Genomic DNA, 5,110 nt, shown 5'->3' on the forward strand with positions numbered 1-5,110 from the left:
TAAGGCTGACACCAATACCGATCCTGTCCATTCTAACTCATAGTAGTCACACAAGCATCTAACCAAAAGAAAAGCAATATTCGGTTGGGATATGCCCCCAACCATAGCCAAAACCAATATCTATAAAATAACCAAAATATATCAAGACATCCATGATATGAAATAGAGCCTTCCAAAATATGGAAGCTCACTACTTTAATCTAATAGATAATCCTAAATTCGATCACTAAGAAGGAGGAATAGAATGGTCGATTCCTACATTGCGTGGGGATACAACCGCTTGAAGGTGGGTTAGCGGGAGAACGCTAGCGTGAACTCTAAATAAGGATAAAATAATGCCATCTAGTAAATCCAAGTAAACCAACCACATGTACATAACCATAAATTTATATATAGCTATGTCGGGTAAGGAAGTTGGGTTTAGCATGCATTTATAACCATTAACCTAACTTGGGTATATATAGCTTAACCATCCTAGAACCACTCACGATCTATAAAGGTCCAGTGTAACCCTGTGAATGGGACCTAATGTATGTAGCCATACGAACTGGATATACTATAAGAGTAGGAGATTCCCAAGTACCCTTTTCTCTCCATGATACATATGTATAGTGTACTTATAGGCTTTCCATATACCTCATAGTGTCATATATGGTCGCTATGACCAACCTTCATGTCGACAAATATGAGTTTTCAGTGTTCGTCCATTGGAATCGCACCTTCATAATTAGCTATCATACCCTACCATTATTTCATAATTAAAACCATTAGCATCCAACCTGACCATTATTCTATTATTATTAACCAAGGCTATGAGTAGTCGTATCGTCATACCGATTATAGCTTGCAAGCAATGTCATTAGCTAACTTTTTATGTAAAGGGATTCCTATGTACCTATAGATCACATTATCAAGTTAACTTGGGGGAATCCCATGTACCCCGCAAGTGTTCCCTTATTAAGTTTGCTTGGGGGAATCCCATATACCCCACAGTTGTTCATTGATATGTTTACTTGGGGGATTCCCTTCTACCCTACAAGAAAGTTTAATTAACCATAACTATGAACACCAAACCATTCTATTTAGCCATTCAAAACTATTTAAATGATTTATAAAACATATATTTTAAAACCCCCAAACCATACAATAATCATGCCATGAAAACATTGTATAAAATATGCCTTTAGTTGGAACTAACAATAAGGGAGGAGTACCACACCTTTGATTATGAAGATGATGGAGTAAAATTACCTAAACAAGCCCCAAATTGCTCCTCTAGATGAAACCCTAGCCTTTTTTTACCTAAGAGCCTTAAAAAGAATTAAAGACTGTTTCAAAGTATTTTAGATTAGAATAATAGGGTAAATAACCTCCCAATAGTGATATGGGTCATGGGGTCATAATAGGTTAAGTGGGGAAATGTCCAGATTACCCCCAACTTAACTGCATAAAATCCCTACAGGTGGGTACGACTCCACTATACTAATTGTACCCTCCAATACGAGTGGTACTGTCTGCTTATACCCTAGACCTCTCTTAGACCTCCACACTATTCAACATACGACCATCCAAACCAAACCATATCCAAGGATACAACTAGCACCCTTAACCCATACCCATAATAGAACCAAAAAGAGTTGACACTGTCCAATATACGAGTGGGAAAATATGATTCGTACCCTATATCATAACCCATGGTGAGCCACTCGTACTCAAATTTAAGTTATTGTACTAAATCTCAGATTAAGTGATGAAAAAACCAACCATACGTTCCATCAACCACCATACGACTTGTACCAATCCAAGTCGTACCTATTCTAAAAACCAATACAACCCACCAACCATTACTGGTTAGTGTATAATAAAACCTTACAAACCGTACCCCAGCATACAACCTATTTTCCTCAGTTGTATCTTGTCTAGAAATAAAAAATCCAGGAAATTTTCTAAAGGTCCCAAACCTAAGGTGTTTCATAAGCAATATGAGTATCTTGGTTTTTTTGTAACGCATTGATTCAAGGTCTTGGGGTTTCTTGTAACCTCAAAGTCTATCTATTTATTTTGAAATTCTGACCATAATAAAAATTTTGATTTTACACTTTCACTTTGAAAACCTCTTTTGAGATTTTTTTTGACCCTGACTCATAAATAAAATAATATGAGTATCGTTGGCTTTTTATAATGCATAGATTCTATATTTGTATATTTTAGTTGATTTTGAGGCTTTTTAAGAAGGGAAAAACATCGTGTGAAAGGTTTTGACTTGGATTTCAGTGTCACAAGGTAGGTTATGACTTAACTTTCTTCAAATTGAGCTGGGTAGTCAATATTTATATAAAAACATGCTATAGGTATGGTTAATAATTATGGGTATAATGTTATTACTATTGTGTATCCATGCGGGGTCTTATGTTATTATTATTGATAATCTGAGATGATAATTGTTACCTGTGGCCCGTGTGGGGGTCTTATTTGATATTGTTGGCCTTGTATATGCATTTTATTACTTCTTTCAATATATAAATGTCTAAGTTGTAGTTATTGTGATATTAAATATGTCTTACTTACATATTTCACTCTAAGGGTACATAACTATATTGAGTCATGGATGGTTGGCATACCGAGTGAATTTTTAATTCACGTGTGTCTATATTGAATAATTTGAGATCTTCATACTGGTTTGGTTATGAGCATTACATCCTCATATCATGCATACATTCATGAGACATTGGTACCATGGTGGGAACACTGATTTTTGACAAAAATGAGACACTTTTACAAAAGCCTTTGTCCTAGCCCACGAATCAGGGAGAAAGTATGGATATTGAGATAAGGATTAAATATTGAGATAGTATATGGGTTTCGAACCCCCTATGGGTCATACCTAGAATCATTGATTCTCGATAGATTATATTGAGTTTATGCGATCACCTCAATCATATCACATTATTATCATTATCTTCCACATTGTGTTTTATTCATTTATGCATATTCAGTGTTGTATTTCTTTATTTTATTTGATGTATTCCTTCTTTTTCTCTCTTACGTATCTTTTTACTAATATATAGTACTGTTAGCAGAGATAGTGTGAGCTACCATTTGGGATATTTTCTACTTGCAACTGATGTACTCATACTTTGTATTTATATACCTTATTTTCTACTTTGATCAGTTGGCCTATGATACCTACTGAGTACAAGTGGACCATGCTTATCCCTATTGTTCCTTTTTGGTGAAGATCTAGGAATGAGTGTGTCGCGTGGTAGATGAGTTTGGGTTGTGATTTGATAAATTTGAGGTAGTGGTCACTTTATGTTTTCAGAGTGGACCCCCAACCTCATCCGATCTAAGTTATGTCTTGTTTTGCATTTAGAGAAAGAGTGTGGTTTCTTTTTGGATTATTAGTTGTACTTTCAGACTTTGAATTGTATGTAGATTGTTTTTACACTGTGACACCAAATTTGCGATGGTTTACAGTTTCTATTATTTTCAAACTTACACTATCATTGTTCATGAATGGTTGAACTTTGTTCTTGAATTCTTCCCTTTGGATTTGTGATGTGATTTTCTTTTACATATTAGTTTAGGTGATCGGTTTCTTATCAAAGCTTAGCCATGATAAGTGTCATCATGTTTGAGTTTCTAAATCGTAACACCTGTTTTAATGATTATTTGTTTTGGCAATTTTAGGAAGACAACAAAGCCTGCAATGATAGCTTGAACTATGTTAAGTACACATGATTCACCTAAATATAAATAAGATATTTATTCATAATAAATATATGGTGTGTTTCTTTCTTTTCTAACAAAAGTGAAGACAAATAAGTACTTAAAACAAATAATGATGTCATTGAAAAGATAAGTTCATCACTATCAAATTTTAATTTCTTACTAATTGATTGTCATCAGTTAATTTTTGAATATATTTAAAATAACTATTGACATTGGCTTCGCATGTGCTAAACCATATATATTTTTTTCTTTTTATTTTTAAAGTTTCTTACAATATGCCTCTCCCCTTTTTGGGTTTAATTTGGGGTTTTATTCATAATAATCAAAATGTTGTCCATACAGAATGGGCCTACCCATCCCAACAAAATAAAAGGACAGATCCAAAAGTAAAAAAATTGAACATATATCAGTAGGGTTTCCAAAAAGGTATAACTTCAGCTCCTTGTTTACTGTTGCTCCACCTACTCTTCCATGGCTACCCTTGAAAATCATCAGTTCGTGCTTCTTCTTTTATGGGTGATAAACACCGTGACGTAGATAGAGATTAGTATCTTCTCTTCAATTTTACAAGAGTAAGAGACTCTTTCTATTTTTGTACCTTGAACCATCTCTTTCTTCAACTTCTTGTCTTGATAGTTGATATTTGTTTGCAGCTGTGTTCTCTAGTGTAAGGGTCCTTTCTCTTCTTTTTAGTTCTAAACAAAGTGGTTTGGTCAGTTGAGATTTGGTACTTAGTCCAGGTAAAACACCTTTCCTAAAGTACTTCAGTTGACTGATTGAGCTCACTACTGAAACTAATTTTGTTGCTTGTCTATAGCTATGGAAGGGAGGGAGATTGTATCGAGCTCAAACCTACGTGTCGTTGGACAAGACGAAAAACCTTAGCCACATAAATTGAAGATCTGACTTGAAGACCTCCCCATTTACTGAGAGTCCTTTTTGTTTGGCTGGTGTATGTAGGATAACTTTATATTATAGCTGAATAGGTTGTAAATATAAACCCTTTCCCTTTAGCCTTTCTAGTCCATTTGGCTTGTTTCTACTGCTAATCTCAGACAACATCTTTGCTATTTATCACTGTTCAATATCTTTCTTCCTACACTTCGTAATTAATTGAAGGAAGTATATGTGAATTGTTCATGTTTCAAATCTATGTTGGCTAAGTAATCTTCTAACTAATTGCCCTTCCTGTAAATGTGTTGAATCTGAACCTGCTTGCTTGATAATGTTTGCCATATTTGATTGGTTACATTTGCTAACCTCCATAGAATTCCCCATTCCCTGTTTAACAACTTGTGCATCAAAAGTGAGTCAGTCTGAATAATAACTCTATCCTATATTAAAATCTTGCTGTGTATTGCTGCATGTAGAATAGCCA

The 5,110-nt window shown here is 34.5% G+C and overlaps 1 long non-coding RNA gene across 1 annotated transcript; it reads left to right on the forward strand.

Moving 5' to 3' along the window:
* Positions 1 to 4,102: 4,102 nt before the first annotated feature.
* Positions 4,103 to 4,881, forward strand: LOC107873240. The gene is made up of 3 exons (XR_001675193.2): positions 4,103 to 4,304; positions 4,386 to 4,472; positions 4,550 to 4,881. It is a non-coding gene; the product is annotated as an uncharacterized LOC107873240 (long non-coding RNA).
* Positions 4,882 to 5,110: the final 229 nt, after the last annotated feature.

The sequence above is a fragment of the Capsicum annuum genome, chromosome 6 (assembly GCF_002878395.1).
Source record: "Capsicum annuum cultivar UCD-10X-F1 chromosome 6, UCD10Xv1.1, whole genome shotgun sequence".
In the NCBI taxonomy this organism is placed as follows: domain Eukaryota; kingdom Viridiplantae; phylum Streptophyta; class Magnoliopsida; order Solanales; family Solanaceae; genus Capsicum; species Capsicum annuum.